We start from the raw sequence: 21363 nt of genomic DNA, 5'->3' as shown, positions 1-21363 counted from the left end.
GTCAGAATAGCTACGTATGTTAAATTCTAATGTCCTTGCTTGTCCCTTATAGTATCCTTGTATTGCAAGTGCCTCGAAATTGAAAAGATTCAAGCATTAAAGATAAATAAAGGAAATTTTGATGCTGTCATGTGCATATCTGATAGTTCTGTTAGTGATCTGAAGTGGTGGTATGAAAACATAGAATGTACCGAATCACCTATTCGAAGAGAATCACCCTCTCTGGAAATGTTTACCGATGCTTCTCTTACTGTTGGCTGGGGAGCAGTTCTGGGTGATATACGGACTGGGGGACCGTGGTCGCAGATTGACAGCTCAAATTATCCTTACATTAATTATTTAGAACTGTTTGCTGTCTATTTAGCTCTCCAGTCCTTCAAGAATAAAATTAGAGATAAGCATTTGAAACTGCACATTGATAATTCCACGGCCGTAGCCTGCATAAATCATTTTGGATCAACTCAGTCGGTGATTTGTAACCTATTAACAAGAGACAATTGGCTTTTGGCTTAACGTTATAATGTGTTCCTTACAGCTGTCCATATCAAGGGCTCGTTAAATGCTGTAGCCGATTTGGAAAGCCGTAAAATTCGCGATGACACGGAATGGATGTTTAACAGAAATTTGTTTTTGAAGTTAACCAGTATCTTTTCTCGACCAGTTGTCGACTTATTTGCATCTCGAGTAAATAATCAGTTAACTAATTACATATCTTGGCACCCTGATCCGAGTGCTATTGCTACTGATGCTTTTACATGTACTTGGAATTTGTATTCATGTGTGTATATTTTTTCTCCATTTACTAGTAGTTTGATCCAGCGAATTCTGAAAAAGATTGTGGAAGAACAAGTACCATGCAGCTGCAATTATAATTGTTCCAGATTGGCCAACAGCGAGTTGGTATCCATTCCTGATGAAACTGTGTGTCGATGCACCTCTTATTCTTCCTCAGTCCCGGGACACATTGGTATTACCTCATCGCCCTCAAGAAGTTCACAAACTATACCCAAAGCTGCGTCTTCTGGCATGTCACATATCTGGAAAGTGTATCAATCCAAAGGCATTCCAGAGAAAGCAATTCCGGTTCTTATGAACTCTTGGAGAGCGTCAACTAAAACACAGTATGATTCGCATATGAAAAAGTGGCTAGAATTTCTAAATCGCAAATCTATCCATGTATCTGATACTTTTTCAATTACAGTTGTCTTGGACTTTCTTACTGAACTTTTTGATAAAGGATATTCATAAAGTACAATTAATTCCGCCAGGAGTTTTCTTAGTTGTTTATTACCACCTGTTAATGATGTCGCTATTGGTTCTGATCCGCTAATTAATTTCATGAGAGGAGTCTTTATCGACCGTCCTAATTTACCGCGATATACAGAGACTTGGGATGTGAGCACGGTCTTATCGTTTATTCGCAGTATGGGGGAAAATGAAGTTTTATCAGTGTTTGATCTGACATTGAAGCTTGTCATGCTATTAGCGTTAGTAACAGGACAGAGAGCACAAACTTTGTCACTTTTAGATTTAGATAATATGCATGTTTATGAAGATAGAATTGTGGTTTTTGTAAATAATCTTGTAAAACAATCTAGACCATCTTATCATATAAAACCAATTACAGTTTTAGCGTTTCCGGATGATATTCTTTATCGCTGTTAAGTGTAGCGTAACATCCGAGTGGTCGATTTGACCTCTAACGAGACCAGCCTCGAGACCGTGCGAGATCTGCACCAGTTCCTGTAAGATTTTGACAGGAAGTAGATGTGTGTTTTGGGATTTATGCATTTAATGTAAGTAAAGCTCATTTTATTTGCCTTCATTCACTTGAACATTTTTTGCACATAAATTTTGATTCAATTAGTCTTCATTTCTCGAATTCTATCACCTCAAACACATGAAACGAGAACATTAAATCATGTAAATTTAGAGTTATCGTCCTTTGTTTACATGCCTCCACGTGGTTGGAAAAATAAACATCTTTTGGTGCTATAAAAATATATAGGGCTTGTCAATGCTTTTAAATTATTATAATAAATTATTTATGTTGTTCTTGGTGTTGTGAAATATTTTACCCCAGTGTTAAAAGAAGTGAAGATGATTCAATGTGCAGAAAATGTTATAGTCTGTTTTACTTCTAACAATAGCAGATACACAATTTCTCAGTTACTTACATGCAATATACATGTAATAAACGTGTGAAGAAGTGCTTAATTAAATGAATATAGAATGAATGTGACATTCAAAAGATTAGAAATGGTAAATGACATTGTAAACAACCCTCAAGTGATCAGCTGGTGATTATTATTCAGGCGCGGATCTAGAAATTTTTCAAGGGGGGGGGGGTTGAAGAGGAAAAGAGTTTATATAACTTACGTTTTACATAAACATGTACATGTAGTCAAATTACGCAAACTGGAGTATGGTTTTTAAAAATGGTAGGTTGATCAACCTGTGAAAAAAATACTTGTACCTATAGATTACCTGAAATTTTTTGAAAGAGTGAAAAAAAATCTCTGAACCTTTAAATCCTATTATGTAAAGAAGTAGGGTTTCATTTTGTTATCACAACCAAATTTCTTTATATATTACAACATTAGCCTTTCAATGAACATTTTTCTATAATAAGAACACAATACACTATAGAAATTTGGGTCTTATTCTTTCTCTCTCTTATTTTGCAAATCAAAAGGGGGTAGGGAGTGCAGCGGGAGCCAGTCCAAACGCCCCCTAATAAAAACATCCCGGTCAAAGTGTCCCCTAATTTTAGTCAAAGCGTCCCCTGATTTTAGTCAAAGCCCCCCCTAACATATTTTTATGGAAAAAATACTGCCACCAAATATTACTTTAAGATTATTTAAATTCCCTTGATCACAATCTTTGATGACATACAGACACTCAAACTGTAAAGTACTGAGTACTGAGCACATGAATGGTACTAGTAAGTAATTTGATTGATTCATTATCATGCCTGGAGTGATTGTAATATTTCAAAAAGTCTGTCAAATTCTTAAAAACATAATTATTTTACACTCATGATGTTGTGTGTCAGTGTCCCTTATGCAAAAAATATAATTGCTTTAATAAATTCTCATAATTTTTATGATATTTTAGATTTTAATGACTAAAATGATTGATCATTATTGAAATAAAATATCTCTTACAGACACGATGTAAAAGGCTAATTTATCTTCATCTTAAACATAGGATATGGAGATAACGAACAGTATTTAATATCAAAGTCCATAAAACAATACAAAATAGGAGCAGAGCCAACACAGACCTCCGAAACATCAGAGGTGGGATCAGGTGCCATGGAGGAGTGAGCATCCCCTGCGGACCGGTCACACCCGCTGTAAGCTCCTTGTCATGATCGTGAAATAATGAAAAAAATCCGTCGTCAATTCAGTGTATAAATAATGGGCTAACAATTTGTATGAAAAACGTCAGTAAGCATTTACATATTGTAAATCAATTATAAATCAATATGATTTACATTATGTAAATCAACTTTCAATTGCTTTTCTTGGCTGTACAGCACTTTAAGTCACATAGTAGTATAATATGATAATAAAGACTTTCAAGTAGGCATAAATCTGCTTCAGGCATAATTTTAGTTTTTAGGTGTCATTTATTTTTCCACGGGTAGCTTCATTGCATTTTTTCGCCTCAATTCCCTGCTTGACGCAGTGGTTTGAGTGTCTGCTCTAGAGTTGCGAAGTAAGGAGTCAATCCTTACATCACGTGTTCAAATCCCACTGTGTGACTTGGAGATGGTCCTTCGGATGAGACTGTATAAACTGAGGTCCTTTGTCACAGTAGGTGCTGGCACAAAAAAGATCCCTCAACAATTAGATAACCTTATTTTGACACAGAATTGACTCTGAATTTACTTTGTCAGTGTATGTCGAGTGTACAACAATGAAAACTATACACATCATATCTAAAACTTTTTTTGTGTGTTTTAAAGGAAGCTAGTGTCAAAACCCCCACCTCCCCACCTGAATCTGTGTACCTGTATATAATTTTTGTGATAAATAAATATGTGCTTGTAGTTATCATCATGAACATTTAATAAATAAGAGGAAAAATAATCTTTTGCAAAGCACTGAATAGCACAATATTATGGCCAACTGATTACTAATTTAACATGTTCAAATCCTGTTCAAATACACGTACAATTTAATTTTCCAAAATTTGTTTTATAAACTTTGCTTAAATTGGATATTAAAAGTTATTTTATAGCAATATACTGGAGGGACAAGTTCACTCAGAGACAAATTTTAAAGATTTAACCTTTGATAATGATGAATAACATCTACACCAAATAAATTTACTTTTGGCATCTTACATGTGACTTTTCTTATGCAAATTTATATATAATGTTGTACAACTTTTGCCTTCATGTTGATTAACTTTTAACACTGAGCCTTAACTTTCAGGTCTCTTCACGTCAATATTCTGATGTTGTCCGCCAGTCGCCCATCATACCCCTAATATATTAAAACACAGTAGTGGTACAGAGATTTGGACAATCTATCATCTACAGGCCTAGGATCTGGATGATGTCATGATCACAAACAAGTAATTATGTGCTCTTAAATACTGAAACTGATGAACAATTCGGTTCATGTGAACCTGAAGCACATTTGCAGCTCTGTTCTGCAGCATGTTAAATAATAAAGAGGGTGTGTGTGTATAGAGCATTTATTACAAAATGCCAAATGAGATTACAGATTTTACAATATCAGAATGCAGCAGAAGGTGGGGCCCAAAAACATCCCACACCTTATACAAAAGAAAACTAGTACATATATTTTCTACAAAATTAACAATAAGTACCTTATACAAAAGAAACTAGTACATCTATTTTCTACAATAACAAAAGTTATGCAATAACAATAGGCACCTTATATAAAAGAAACTAGTACATGTATTCTCTACAATAACAATAATTATGGAGGATTGAAGGGGTGGTGGTGGGTAAAATTTGTAAACCACATTTTTGAGCCGAAATGTTATTCTGATATGTCATGATCACAAACAAGTAAGAAAATCTGTTCAAGAACTTCAAGAAACCGTCCACTGAAACATAAAAACATGTACAGAGGCAATTTCAAAATACACACAAAGCAGGATTTGTCAAAGGCGTAAGTCCCTAGGGCCAGAGGCTCAAGGGAGTTTCTGGTTAAAATTTGTCTGTTGTATATTCGTGTACTTATTGTGAGTATTGTTGCCCTTGTTGTCATCTTTGTATATAAACTTTCACATTCTCCACTGGGCCACTTTCAACCAATTTGGCACAAAGTATTCTTGAACAAGGGAATAAACATGATAAAGGTTATAAGAAAAAGTTTAAAGAAAATGCAATGTCTCCTTCCTAAGGATAGTCCAGACATGAATGCTGTACTATGTCTTGACATGTAAACATGTAGCATATGTAGATTTAATTGTTATCATTGCCCTGGAGGATTGGGTACAAAGCCCCGAAAGGTAGGGCGACAAAAGAGATGAAGATTTTAGCTCACCTGAGGAAAAAACTCAAGTGAGTTTCTCTTATCACCTGTTGTCTGGCCCAGAAAAACTGAAATTTATGTGGAAGCATCCTAGGGTAGAGTATATTGTAAATTGTTCAAATCATAACCCCCGGGGGTAGGACTGGGCCACAATAGGGAATCAAAATTTTACATAGAAATATGAAGGAAAAAACTTTAAAAATCTTCTTCTCAATTAAGAACCACTGGGCCAGAAAAGCTGAAACTTATATGGAAGCATCCTAGGGTAGTGTAGATTGTAAATTGTTCAAATCATGACCTCCTGGGGTAGGGCGAGGCCACAATAGGGAACACAAGTTTTAAATTGAAAGATATAGGAAAATACTTTAAAAATCTTCTTCACAGGAACTACTGGGCCAGAAAAGCTGAAACTTATGTTCACTGTTCAGGTACCATTAGTGCTGTTGTGTCAGAAATTATTGAGGCATCATGTATCTGTGAAGATGAAGTTGTAGATCAGCCAAAAGACAATCCTGAAGTTGAAGTAGATGACTCTGATTATGGCTCTAATTTTTCTGATTTGAATGAAGATTCTGATTCAGAAAGTGAATATATTGAATGATTCAAATTCAATTTTGCAAGCAATTGTGAATAAAATCAAAAACTCTTATTTTATTGTATGTTTTAATTTCAGATTAATCATTTAAAGGGTCTGGGTGGTTGTGGCCATTCTCATACTATTTTGATCATCTTTAGAAGAAGAGTTCCACGATATAGAAAAATGATCATAGTTTAAAACTTAAATTTATAAAATTTGTCTTTGCCAAATGATAGTTGAGAGATTGAGATATCATATCTAGGAAATGATGGTTAATTTGTTGACCCCCAGCCTCCTTAAGCAATAAAAAGTACATAGTCTGAACTCATTACTTATAATATTAATATTTAGTCTTATGTGGAAGCATCCATGGGTAGTGTAGATTTTGATTTTCCAAATTATGACCAATGTGGTAGGGTTGGGTCACAATATGTATTACAGTGGGGGAATGTGGTATAGAACAGCATGGTCAAAGCTACTCAGGTGAGCAATGTGACCCATGGGCCTCTTGTTTAGTACAGTTAAGTGTACACATGTATATTGAGGATATTCAATGATTTGTAGTTGAATATGGAAATTATTTCATGTATGGGACAGGATATTTTGTCTCATTAGTTAAATAAATTCCATATTATTTAAATATGAAACATTGAATTTTCTGTTTATTACATTTTCTTCGATTTTCCCTTTGCCTACGTCTTTTTTGTAATGTAGTCATATGCTACATGACATCATAGTTGAGCGGTCTATAAGTCAGCTTAAAGTGAAAAACATTGTAAACATAAATTTCAGCAATTAACATATTTTGGGAATGTTCGCAGTCTTACCTCTGTCAGAATGGTTTATTAAGTTGTTCTTAATCTTATAAGAGGCCAAGGAATATTTTTTACAACATTCCTTGTAATGGGAAGGAAAATCTCGAGTTTTCTCGCACTTCTGGTATTTTTCACACTGTGAAGGTATATCATTTTGATAACCTTTCACACTGTGAAAGAATATCATTTTATTAAATGAATAAATTACAGTATTTCACTGTTTAAAATGTAAAATGTAATAAATTGGTTTATCTAATGTACATCTCAAAATTCTCAAAACACAAATGAATTTTTTAGCTGCAAGTGCTTTCTGTTACTTCATGGCTTTTTAATTCAGAAAAATACAAAATTCAGTCCTGAAGACAATATTCATTGATAAATGTCTTACACATGACCTTCTTAACTTCCTTTAAATCAAAGAATGGAAATTAACATTATAATACACACTATTTCAAATGCCTTAATATTTCACTCTATTTATAGGTGTTTTTGACAAAGAAGGTTTAAAACCTTTGTGGACGTGGGTTTTGAAACTTCTTAAAACTCTGGAAGGATGAGGAAAAGGAATTTAAACCATTGAAATGGAACATGTTGCACAAGGTTATCATGGTAATATTGTTGATTTTGAACATGCATGCCAAAATTTGGTATGATATTGCATATTACAGTGTATATTAAGAAAAGTTCAACACATGCATTCATTAACTGACATGTATTTAAAGTATGCCCTTTGTCCACAAAGAAATTTTAAAATCTTTTTATGAGGCTGATTGTATGAAATGATAGATAAATCGGCAGAATGCTTCACTTTTTTCTTATTTATTTAATTCGAAAATGAACATATAAAAATGTACATGTCACATTGGGGAAGATGTTCAGTATTTTTAAATTATATGTTGGAATTTGTATCTCAAATGGGAGGATGGCTTTTCAAAGAAGATTTAGGTTTTGATGGAGATCAGCGATTTTCTTCAAGAATGATGCATTTGATATTACTATTAACAAATTTGAACAACTCCTAATATCCAGAACTTACAAATACCTGTACATTGTACTTTTGAAAACTGATACTTGTTAGGTACATTCATATTTTTCCCAAACCAATTGAAGGCAAAATATTTTCATGAGAATGGTTAGACTAAATGACACAATGACAATCTCATATTCATGCAAAACTTTGCACTTGCAGTCATTTTTGCAAATTCAGATCTGCACATTTAAAGGAGTGGATACATGAGTGTTTTTGAATTAAAATCTGGAATTCCTGACAAGAAATGGCACAAATTAATTCACAAAATATTCATGTATCCAACCCTATATACTGATTTGACACTGGCTGCATATTTTTTTTTACACAGAAATATAATCTGACTTAATATTGTGACTTCTTTTTTGAATAACCATCACCTAGGGGTTAGTCACACTTTTCATGTGTAGAATGTCATTTTTAAAATGTTTAAAGAAAATATGGTTGTATTTTACTTTCAATTGACATGTCTCAGAGAAGCATCATGGTCCATATAGGCTTATAGTCAATTATAAATCTGAGTACATTTTACACAATTTATTGTGCTATTATTTTAAAAGTTATTAAATTTTATGTATACAACAACAGACTGATGTGATATGCTGTAAATTCCTTATTAAACGCAAGGAATTTATTATTGCAATTTTGCATGTAGCATCACTTGCGAAATAAAATGTTTCACTTTTATTTTTATGGTACTGAAACCCATGCACATTCTTCTTATCAACCGACCATTCACAAATATATATTCTTGCGATTTAATGTTTTTAAGAGCTATTTTGCAATAGTAAGTACTCCCAAAAAATAAGGAATCTGCAGTATGTACATGTATAATCTTTGAATTGATGTTTGATTTTTTTTTTCAAATCCAGATCATCCATTTATAAAAGATGACAGCATATCAGCACTGCCTTAAGATTGGAGTTGAGACCTTGTATTTTTTACACAGAAAATAAAGAACAGTTGCTGAATGAAACAGATACTCACAGAAGCAAATATAATGAGCCCAAAATAATGGTGATCAAGTTTGAATGATTTTATTCTCTGGTTGAAATGTTATTGAAATGATACTACTGATCCAATTTTAGAAGTGGTTGACAATGAATACTAAGTATTTTGTTGTATATAAGTAATAATGGCTTATTTTAAAACTGTATAAAGCTTGCAATGTTTATATCAAATGTAATGATATTGTGTAGGAATCACTTTTTTTTAAGGATAAAAGATGTAATTTTTTTTTCAATCAGAATTTCCTAAAAAGACTTTCTAATGTAAATACATGTATAAATAAAAGAAGTTTATAACCCTTTCTTTTACTGTCATTGAAATACTGTAACCATGGTAACAATGAACTGGAATTTTACACAAAAAATATTTTAACATGAAAATTTCAAATTTCAAGGTTTTATGAAGTTTGAATTGCGGCTTATATTGCTTTTTATTGAACTATTTCCCTTATCCTTAGATTTGTTGTGCATTCTATGTAATAAATTTAATTTTGGAACATGGGAAAGGTCTTGTTTTGAACTCTGCTGATTTTAACTCAAGCAGAGTAAATGTATTTAATACATGTACATCTATATATCACAAATGAAATGGCTATTTTAAAAAATATATACATGTACATGTATATCTGTAAAAATAATCAATCTTCCCAAAGAGTTTTTTCCCTTGTTCACAATGTAAAAAAAAAAATCTGAATGATATATGCATGACTGTTTTACAAAAAGCAAAGAGATAAATTTATTTTATGTTTTAGAAATGTCCTCATTGTGTCCAGTATCTGCTTTTCTAACAAGTATTAATGATGTTGAAATAAACTGTGCTAATATTAAAAAGTAATTTTATATCATGACATGATTATATATTGAACCCTGTTCATTGGAGCTGTGGCCAGAAGTGTTTGGCTAATACAGCTAGGGGTTCAAAATATTTCACAGAGTGCGATTAAAATACAGAAATATATTTATTATCGTAAAACATATACTTAGAAAACATCTTGTTGGATCTTTTTTCAAGTATGATCTCAGTGAAAAGGAACTGGATCTGGTTGTATCAATATAAACTGTTGATACAACCCGGTCCTGGGTGTAAAAAGAGCTTACATGTACATGTATATATTCTAGATATTTATTTAAATGCTTTTGGGTCTATGAAAAAGGCACAATATGAAGAAATGTGAACATTTTTAGCCAAACTTGACATTGGGGACAGGGATATACTAAGTATGTGTAAGATCATGATCAAGTGACACCTACATGTAATAGTCAGCTAGATTGAAAAGGGTTATGTTTTGAAGTTTGCTAAATCATTCTAGGTATGACTAGGAAATTAGATTTGTGTGTGTGTGTTTTCATACATGTCCCCCCCCCCCCCATTTTTATGTTTTTATGATTCTGACTAAGGATGTTGGTATTTAACAACCCCACCCCCCCACCACTCATGTGGACAAAGAATTCCTGGAACCATTCATACCTTCAATAAAAATATCCAAAGTGCTCTGGAAAATTTATTAAACCCTAGAGATAGGGTTTAAAATAAAGAAGTATGAAAATGGGAGAAAAAATATTGAGAAGCAGGATGGATGGGTCTCATCCCTCCTTTCCAAATAAAAATAAGTTGGAAAAAAGAGAAGAACTTGTGTTTGTTTCGGGGGGGGGGGGGGGGTAATTTCCTGCATGTCTAACCAACTTGACATGTTTAGGGATCCAGGTTCTGAGTCATTTAGATTGCATGTAATTCAGCATTCATAAAAAAATATTTTTGTATCATTTAATTTTAATTTAATATATACTTATAACACTAGCTCTGAAATCCAAATAACTCCACGCCCCCCCCCCCCCTTCCATGCCCGTATGGATTATTGGATAATGGAACCACCTTTTAAAAGTATTCAATGTTCCTGAAACATGATGACGAAAATCTTGTTAACATTTGATGTGTATCTTTAACTGTATAAAGGAATTGCTCGTAACTGGTTTGTCAAGATATGAGTTTTATATAGAAAACAGACTATAGGTGTGAACACTCTCCTTTAATGCGAACCTAATGACCTTTGACTAGTTCAAGAGAAACCACGTGATGTAAATTTAAATAACAACAACATTAGTAGGGGTGAATATGTGAATATTTGCTTTAAACATCTCACGTGATACCCACGTGACTTGGTGGTGAAGGAGACTTACCTGTAAGTTGAACTTTAATTAAAATTCTCCGAAGCACCAAGGAACGTTGGGTATTACGTGCCCACCCTTGATCTCCCTCCCATGGGAACTTGGGTGATAAAATTATGATAATGAAGCATCTGTAAAATAGTTTATTAGTCAAGAATATTCACATATTAAGTTAAATACTGATCTGGGAGTAGGCTTGCATATCTCACGTAATACCCAACGTTCCTTGGTGCTTCGGAGAATTTTAATCAAAGTTCAACTTACAGGTAAGTCTCCTTTAATTTTTTAATTCTTCAAATACATGTATCTAAAACTAATATTGAAAGGATTAAAGAGCACAAAATTTAACAAAACATGAGGGGGAAAAGTGAGGGAAGAAAACAATAAATTCTATAAAAAAAAAATAATGGGGTAAAAAAAAAGAAAAGAAAGAAAAAAGAGGGGAAGGCTGAGATCTAGAACCATATGTTTTTGTGTACTTTCAACGTAAAAGTCAAGATCTTCATATATAACTGGCTGGCTGAGATTTACATCATTTGTTTTGTTTTTTATTTATTTATTTTTTTTATTTTAAGGGGATGTTTTATTATTTCATCTACAGAAATCATTGCAAAGATATCATGAATAAAGGATTTATACCAAAAAAAAGCCTAAAACTTGTTATTCTGATTTATTTTCATTGTAGTTAATAACAATTTAAGATTATTTAAAATATCTAATTTTAAAAGCTTATATTAATGTTTTAATGAAAAGGAAGTCTTCATAACAATTATCTATTAAAACTTTGTAAGACTTCAACAATGTGTTTTGTAAATTGGCGCCTCAAGTTGAGTTAAAAAATATCCAAAAGACGTTAAACACAAAAACAAACTTATTTCATAATTGCTTACTTGAAGCAAAAATCTACAGCGGTATATCTTTGATCAAAAGTACATGTATCATTTTACTTTGATGAGATATAAACTGGAATCATGTATCACTCTCTGATTTATTTTAAATCTGGTGTTTCTGAAGAGGGCTACGATTCTACAGCATATTCTATCAAGTCAGTAAACATAGCGGATAAATTCATCTTATGATGTTGACATACACAAAAATAACAGATATACATGTATGGACCGTTGTGAATATTTTTGGATTGATTTATGTCTTGTATGACTACATTTTTGGAGTGCAGGGAAGAAATGTTTATGAAATAGCCATTTATTGATAATTTGATAAAATCTGCCAACCCCAAACTTTAACCCTATCCCTAGCAGCCTAACCCTAAGCCTGACTCTAGCGCTAACTCTAACCCTAGCAGCACTTGCACCATTACGGAAATTCTAAGGAACTGTAGCCCTCTCACCCGCTCCCCCAAAAGGGAAAGGGCTACAAGTACATTATTGCAGCTTATGATATAATAATAAGATAACAGTGTTACCAGTTATTTGCATCAACAGTGAAGAGACATTGTAATTTCATATGAATGTGTAATCTGAAAAAAAAATATTGGAACGGAAAGACAAACACGATTTAATTAAACATAGCAAGAATTGATTCACAATTAAGAACAATTATATATTAACAATAGTTTTGAAGAGACATATAACATTTTGATGTACATATAATATATAACAAAATGCATGTCACTTGAATTTTGAAAAGTTTTCTCCCGTTTCAGTAGTTGCTCTCTTTGTTCTGTCAGTTGTCTTTACATATTCATAATCGAAGAGATGGAGATAACTTCTCTCAAGATTCGAACCGAAGCACCACAACCACCCTTCTCTGTCAACTGAGAGAGACGTAATAAATGATAATCCATCTTCCGGCCATACAACGATTCTTAGAAACTGACCACTAATGTCTAACATGTGGACAGAATTATCCTTTTTGTTTGCAGCTAAAATGTTGTCATCTTGATCAAGACAGGCACATGCTGCTGCAAAAGACGAACATATGCTGTTTCGAGCACTCCCGTTGTATGTAAACAGAATTGATAATTTTTGATCATATACTTCAAGATATTTTCTACAAATGATGGCTATTTGTGACCCTGTATTTTTTAGGATACAAAGTTTTGCAACTTCTGAATTTTCAGATTCAGGGACAGATTTTTGATTTGCAAAGTTGTCTGCTTCTCCATTTTTGTCTACTCGATACATTGATAATCTATAACTCGAAGAACTAAAGCTTTGATATGATTTCTCCGTTAACAAGGATATACCTAATTTTTCATTTTCTTCTACTGCCAGTATTACCTCATTTTTGGGATTCTTGACTGAAAACAAAGACAAACATTTTCCATTATGTAAGTAAAGACTCAACTTTGACCTGTTGTTCCAAATGAAAAGGATTCCATGTCCCGACGAAAGTCCAACGCAACCATCCACATTCGGAAGTGTTTCCTTCAGAGAAGTGTCATCAATAGCTACAAAGAGCTTGTTCAAAATATGCATGAACATTTTCCCTCCATGAAATAAAATTTCCTTAAGTTGATTTGTTGCACCGTGAATCTGGGATTGAAACTGGAAACAAATAACTCTGTTTTCTTGGTCTTTAATTTTCTTCTTGCAGAATAATAACTTTCTTCCAGTTTTGTCATGAAAGGGAGATTCTCTTTCAATTTGCCGGTCTTCATCAGAAGACAGATATAAATCATGTTGTACGACCACGCTTCCGAACAGATCCTCTATCTGTTTCCTTCCAAGATTTATATCAGTTTTGAATGTAACGTTCACTGGGTCGTGAATTTTTGTTTCCCTTTCAAGCCGTCGTAATTCGCTATGAAATTGCAATATTTTAATACAGTTTGTTTCCGTTTCTGTGTCAAAATCAGGTATTTCTGATAAATTATCTATTTCTTTCTCGCTTTCCTGAATTTTTTCTTCACATTCTGAAACAGCTTGATATACAGTTTCGGTACATTGTTTCCGGATATCTCTGACTTCTGCAACAATGGTTTCCTCCCTGCTGTTTATTTCGTCAATAAGTTTAATTTTCCTCTCTTCTAGGGTTTTACGCTTACAAATCAGTTCACTTTTTATTTTTTCAATCACAGGTACTTGGGTCGTGGTTTATAAATATTTATAATGTACCTTATTGATATGTAAAAAAAGTAAAGGTATGCAGGCTCCGTAATGGCGTCTGCTCAACTCGCTTGTTTACATGACCTGTTTTCTTTAAAAAACGCTGCACCTACCGATATTTCTGCACCGGACGCCTCAGAACATTGATTACTAATTGTAATTATCCTCACATCTTGCAAATAATTCCTAAAAGGTGATTTTTAAACAATTTTTCAAAATTTTCGTTAACGTGCCCGGAACTAAGTGCAAATACTAAAACCCGAATCAAAATGAAGAATTCCGGCCATTAAGACACTCCAAAATTCTAGAGGCATTCCGAGAAAATTATAAATAGTTATGGAAATTTCAAGTTATATTTAAATTTCTCGGGATGCCTCTAGAATTTTGGAGTGTCTTAATGGCCGGAATTCTTCATTTTGATTCGGGTTTTAGTATTTGCACTTAGTTCCGGGCACGTTAACGAAAATTTTGAAAAATTGTTTAAAAATCACCTTTTAGGAATTATTTGCAAGATGTGAGGATAATTACAATTAGTAATCAATGTTCTGAGGCGTCCGGTGCAGAAATATCGGTAGGTGCAGCGTTTTTTAAAGAAAACAGGCCATGTAAACAAGCGAGTTGAGCAGACGCCATTACGGAGCCTGCATACCTTTACTTTTTTTACATATCAATAAGGTACATTATAAATATTTATAAACCACGACCCAAGTACCTGTGTTTTCAATCAGTGAATTTTCTCCATGCAAGGATTCCATCAGTTCTTCATGCCGCGCCTGAATATACGAAGACGCTTTGTATATTTTATGTTGTAGATGAGATGTTGTTATACACGTCATACAAACTGGACACTCGCATTCCTCACAGTATATCGGCATTAGTTTCTCCTCGTGAGATTTACACATTAGATACTTTGTATTGTGATCCATAGTGAAATTTTTCCATGTACCCACACGGCACAATTTAGTTTATGATTTACAAACTTTACACGGGCAAAGCTGGATGCACCCGTTCCGTTAAATTCCTTGAAGGTATGCATTGATTATACGACGTGCAGATGGCGAAATAATTAGACAAAATACAAGTACAAGTTCTTCCATACAACTATTAAACTGTAGTCTCGATCTGTTGTATTCTATTTACAATGATTTATTTTTACCTGACGATATGTAGATGAAAAGTATTTTTCTGTAGCTTATAAAGGACATACGCAGTGTAGTTTTAACTTTGTTGTGTTTTCTTTGGTCAGTTGAAGAGTTTCAATACCTGAAGGAATCAATTAAAATTCATGCAAAGCATCAAATCGGCAGCATACAAATTTTAGCATTTAAAAATGCTAAAAACTTTCACAATTTTAAACGCATTCATGCAAGGAAAGCTCAAGATATAGTATTCAAAGCTGCAGTAGTGATCATTTTTATTTCAGACCCTCTTCAAAGCAAAATAAATAAATAAATATTCTTAAAAATTAAATAGAAATTTTAGTGCATTTGCTCATCCGGTGGATTTATCGATGTAAAAAAAGTCAATGACTAATAGGAGGAATTATTATCATCAAAATGACGATGCAGGCCACTCAAGATGAACCACGAGCTGATACTCTGAATTTTTTTCACATGATAATGCCTACATGTATATGGTTTCTGCAGAGTAGGCTATGGCGCGGTGCAAAATGTAGAAAAATAATCTTTGAATTGTGTCATTTGTAGCATATACAAACATTATTTTACTAGTCGAACAACCTTTCATTTTTTATATTCATCGTGTATGGAACGCCATGGCTGCGTTATGTTAGATGATTTTATTATATGCTGTGGGTTTGTAATTAAATGCTGTGGGTTTGTAATTATATGCTATGGGTTTGTAATTATATGCTGTGGGCTTGTAATTATCTGTTGTGGTTCTATAATTATATGCTGTAGGTTTGTAATTATATGCTGTGGTTCTATAACTATATGCTGTGGTTCTATAATTATATGCTGTGGGTCTATTATTATATGCTGTGGATCTATTATTATATACTGTGGGTTTATAATTATTTGCTGTGGGTCTATTATTATATGCTGTTGATCTATTATTATATGCTGTGGGTTTATAATTATATGCTGTGGGTCTATATTTATATGCTGTGGTTCTTTTATTATATGCTGTGGTTTCGTAATTATATGTGTGGGTTCATTATTATATGCTGTGGGTTCATAATTATATGCTGTGGATCTATAATTATATGCTGTGGGTTCATTATTATATGCTATGTGTTCATAAATATATGCTGTAGATCTATTATTATATGCTGTGGTTTCATTATTATATGCTGTGGTTTCATTATTATATGCTGTGGTTTCATAATTATATGCTGTGGGTTCATAATTATATGCTGTTGTTCTTTCATCATATGCTGTGGTTTCGTTATTATATGCTGTAGGTTCATAATTATATGCTGTGGGTTCATTATTATATAATCAGTCGGTTTATTAGAAAGTAGCTTTTCGAATCAGGACTTCTCGGTTTTGGAGGTTACTTGCTCAAAATTGGCGGTAACTGCAACAGGCCTAACCGTAATAGGAAAAAGTTTATCTTTTTAAAAAAAGGTAGGCGAGCTAGCGCCGTAGCACTTTTTAAATGCAGAAAGGAAGGTTCATGGTCAACTAATTTATTTTGCTGAAGTCTTTAATGTTTAATGAGTATGAAATCTGATAGCTAGAGTTATAATCTTTTGTGAAGTGTATTTTATAGAATTAAAATGAGGAAGTGCATTGTATCAATCGCTTATTGTGTCTTGCCAATTCAATAAACTTTGAAAAGAAAAAAAGAAATTTTTATGAGGTTGACGGCATTATCCAGGAAGGTTGTAGAACTCGTAAGCTAGATATCTAGAATCTTTGCATTACATGACCTAAGTTTTTTCTTGTGTAGTTTACATTAAAGTTTAAGTTACACTGTAAATAAACAAACTTCAGAATCAAACAGAAAAGACCCGTGCTACTTAATGACACAACGAAATTGTTATAGTACATTCTATCTATGGTCGTTTTCACAGACCGTGTGAAGTTTTCCCAGAATGCCCGACCGTGAAGCCGAGCGTTAGCAAAAAACCTCCCTCGTCTTTGTTTAGAACAATCAGATAATGACTCGGGCTTTTCCGTCAGAAAAAGGGAAAATTTGAAGTATTACAATTATGCAGTTATCTTTAAAGTATAAACTACACAATAAATAAACAAAGTTATTCAATGATACAACGAAATTGTTACCGTGCGGTCTATCTATGGTAGTTTTCACAATTTCCCCAGAATGCACGACGAGCATGCGTATTCAATAGCACTGGTTCTCTGCCCTTGATTCCAGTCGCTGCCGCTAGGAATTACAAGGACAGGGTTGGTTTTTCAGGGCGCTTGCGCCCGTTAACCAATGTCAGGGTACGTTGGTTTTTCAGGGCGCTTGCCCCGTTAACCAATGTCAGGGTACCAGTCTAGCGTATTCAAGGAATTTGGACTAACGTAGTTGCTAGCGCTCGAGAGCGCTAGCAATGAGAGTACCAAATCCCCGGATGAGCAGATGGCTTTATTTGTGGCACCACAAATAAAGCCATCCGGGGATTTGGTACTTTCATTCCTATTACGGTAAGCCCTGTTGCAGTTGCAGCCATTTTGAGCAACTAAAACCCAGAAACGAGAAGTCCGGATTCGAAAAGCTAGTTTCTAATAAACCAACAGAATATATAATAATACACCACAGCATATAATTATGAACCCACAGCATATGATAATGAAACCACAGCATATAATAAAAGAACCACAGCATATAATTATGAACCCACAGCATATAATTATGAAACCACAGCATATAATAATGAAACCACAGCATATAATTATTATAATAGATCCACAGCATATAATTATGAACCAACAGCATATAATAATGAACCCACAGCATATAATAACGAAACCACAGCATATAATGATAGACCCACAGCATATAATAATAGACCCACAGCATATAATTATAAACCCACAGCATATAATAATAGATCCACAGCATATAATAATAGACCCACAGCATATAATTATAGAACCACAGCATATAATAATGAACCCACAGCATATAATAACGAAACCACAGCATATAATAACGAAACCACAGCATATAATAAAAGAACCACAGCATATAATAATAGATCCACAGCATATAATAATAGACCCACAGCATATAATTATAAACCCACAGCATATAATAATAGATCCACAGCATATAATAATAGACCCACAGCATATAATTATAGAACCACAGCATATAATAAAAGACCCACAGCATATAATTACAAACCCACAGCATATAATTATAGAACCACAGCAGATAATTACAAACCCACAGCATATAATTATAGAACCACAGCATATAATTACAAACACACAGCATATAATTACAAACCCACAGCATATAATAAAATCATCTAACACAAGGCAGCCATGGCGTTCCATAATCGTGCACTTTTACCACGTCATCATTTAAAGGTTGTCGAAATGTTAAAAAGTCCTTGATAGATGTCTTAATTTTTAAACAAATCATTGTATTACTAATTCAAGGTGCTTTATTTGATGGCATGGCAGCAGCTCAAACTGCGTGTACTTACCTAATTATTTTTATAGTTATTACTATGCCGTCAAAGTAAGTATACCAAATATGAGAAGACATTATTGATTGATCAAGTGTGATATACGGAAAGTATTAAGTCGAATATTTACTGATTTTTCTCATACAAGTTTTACATTATTTTCACGCTGAATTGTCTATAGTATACAAAAATGTAGATTTACATTATCCCATTTGTCCGATCATGACAAAGAGTACACGGCGCGTGTGACCGGTCGACAGGGGCAGGGAATGCTTACTTCTCTATTGTACCTGATTCCACCTCTGATGTTTTAGAGGTCTGTATCTGCTGTGCTCCAAATGTGTATTGTTCCAATTGACTTTTTAAATTGATTATTGTTTGTTACATGTATAATATCTATTAACTAGTGAGAGAAAATTGGAATGTTCTGGCCAACTATCACAGTACGCTCGCACATGTTTATGTATGATCCCACGGTACTAGACGGGGTCCCACACGTGAGAAGCGGCTGCATTAACCACTCAGTTGAAGAGTCGATAATATAATATTTTTTGCTGCAGAAGGGCATTGAGTTTAAAAAGCTCTTGACTCGTATGTAAATTTACATTATTTGGGTGCAAGTAAAAGCAAACGATTGCGTGTTGGTGTAGAGAGCTTTTCTATTTTGCGTTGCTCTATACTGCAATTAGGGCCAAACAAACAGGTCTCGGTGTATAAATTTGCAGAACTTCACTTGTTTAAGATCAACCAACCTTGACTTTCGCTGGGCGTTTCTTTAGACATGATTCCTCTCATCGTTGGAATACCTAGGGCCATTCCAAAGCCGATAACAAGGGCTGCATAACAGAAAAAATATGAACATATATTAATTTCTGATCTGATGAAATGAAGACATGTGAATTTGGAATTTCATTTACTATTTGTGCGGAGGAGGAGGAGGAGGAGAGAGAGAGAGAACTGAAATTGCCTCTAAATTCATAAAACCCAGAAAAACCCGTATGAGAAGCATCGATATTCCCTGCTGTAATGTATGCTGGGCTGCGTGGTACCATCCCACAAGGACAGGACTAAAACAAAATGCCGGACTGATGATGTAAAGGACCTCGGCAGCATTCCGACCAATGAGACAGACACAGCCTAGAATGTACACCGTGATGCAGATGTAGGGCTGGGTATTGAAAGAAATTTTTCGATACGATACATATTGCAATACAGAGGTGCGATATGCGATACATATTGCCGATACAGACAAATGAGAATACACTATTTTTGATGTTGTTTTATGATAGTATTTTTGCAAAAATTTGCATTAAAGCACGATATTTTTAAATATGTTGCGAATAATAAAATGTGTTGATACTTCACTTGATGTCGTATTCGTGGAAGTAATGGAATAAAATATTTTACCAAATTGCTTTGAGTTAAAATAAACTATGACTTAAAAATTCTGATTGATATCTTATTATCGGTTTATATTCCATGACTTTTTTTCGACGCGCCATTTTACCTACCGGAATTGCCTCCAAGTTTCACAGTAGCAAACAGGTCAATGTTGCGATGCCGTCTGAGATGGGTAATAATATATAGGCTCGTTGTTCCACCAGAACTTGCAACTTCTTGACAAATATAATTACATTTTGCTGCTAACTTTTACGTAGCGACCCTACACTTTTGACATGTTTACATGCGTTTAAACGATTTTAGATAAGTCGTTCGTAATATTAGTCACTTTGACGTTTTTCCAAACGTTGAAATAATCGAGCAATACGCAAGCATCTCTGTATCGGTTATCGTATTGCTAAAAAATATCGATATATACCGATTACCGATATATTGATCCAGCCCTATGCAGATGTTGTACTTCCACCGAATTCCACGATATTTTTTCGAATAATAAAATTGTAGGGATTCTTTAAGGAAGTCCACAACTGTTTTCAAACTCCACGGATCGGTATTTTTGTTTTGAATATTGGTTGGAGGTAGACAAAGTATGAGAATGATGTTGATGATATTGCAGAGTGAAGACATTTCCACCGGCCACATATAACCGGAAGCTTCTATCACATATCCCGCTACCAACCCGCCCATTACGACACCCATCCCGATACAGCATTCAGTGATAGCTATTCCGAATGTCCTCAATCTGTTATTCTCTGTTATGTCTGATACATAAGACATGACAAATTGTACCAAAGAAAACGTATCCCCCACAAAACCTTGAAAAATCATGGGAATAAGAAAATAATTCAGATTTTTTTCGAAATACATCAAAATTGCTGTGGACATTTCCACTAAGAGTAAACCAATTGTTGGAATCATCAGCATTTTCTTTCGACCATATCGGTCACTGATGCTCCCAAGAAATAGATGCGATAATACAGGGGATGCCCACACACAAAGATGCATAGATGGAAAACCTAACCACTTCCGTTTGGATGACTTTGCCGTTTTCAGTTTCCGTTGAATTGCCCTCACTATTACATAAGGAGCTATCCGAAGTTTCGGAGGTTGCATTTGGAAATAGAAATTTTCCGAGGTATTCCGGGTAAAACAAAACAATTGTGCTGTTGTAGAT

At 33.9% G+C, this 21363-nt stretch overlaps 1 long non-coding RNA gene across 1 annotated transcript; it reads left to right on the top strand.

The window, feature by feature from the left end:
- The first annotated feature begins 1656 nt into the window (after window positions 1–1656).
- LOC134239190 (uncharacterized) lies at window positions 1657–10320 on the top strand. Its single transcript, XR_009986166.1, has 4 exons — window positions 1657–1796; window positions 4446–4587; window positions 7395–7520; window positions 8811–10320. It is a non-coding gene; the product is annotated as an uncharacterized LOC134239190 (long non-coding RNA).
- Window positions 10321–21363: the final 11043 nt, after the last annotated feature.

Source organism: Saccostrea cucullata, unplaced genomic scaffold (genome assembly GCF_032062105.1).
Source record: "Saccostrea cucullata isolate Sc308-1 unplaced genomic scaffold, CSIRO_AGI_Scuc_v1 ctg169, whole genome shotgun sequence".
Lineage (NCBI taxonomy): Eukaryota > Metazoa > Mollusca > Bivalvia > Ostreida > Ostreidae > Saccostrea > Saccostrea cuccullata.
This window is presented reverse-complemented; position numbering and strand designations above follow the sequence as displayed.